This window comes from Tasmannia lanceolata, unplaced genomic scaffold (genome assembly GCF_043159265.1).
Source record: "Tasmannia lanceolata isolate RefF3 unplaced genomic scaffold, GAP_Taslan_0.1 ptg000127l, whole genome shotgun sequence".
Lineage (NCBI taxonomy): Eukaryota > Viridiplantae > Streptophyta > Magnoliopsida > Canellales > Winteraceae > Tasmannia > Tasmannia lanceolata.
Window position 1 is genome coordinate 92284 of NW_027518803.1, and position 217 is coordinate 92500.

Sequence of the window (217 nt, forward strand, 5' to 3'; positions counted from 1 at the left end):
TATCCGGGCATACGCGTTCATACCGGGGCGTAACGGGCCTATCGGGGCATACTTGGGCATATCCGGGCAAAAAATGCCCAAAACTTGCGCAACCTTGGCAACCGTGGTCCATTCCTCTCTATATGCCTAGCCTTGCCAACCGTGGTCCATTCCTCACTATATGCCATGGCCTTGTGCCCATGGTCTTCCCAAGACAGCGTCCAAGGCCCCCGGAAGG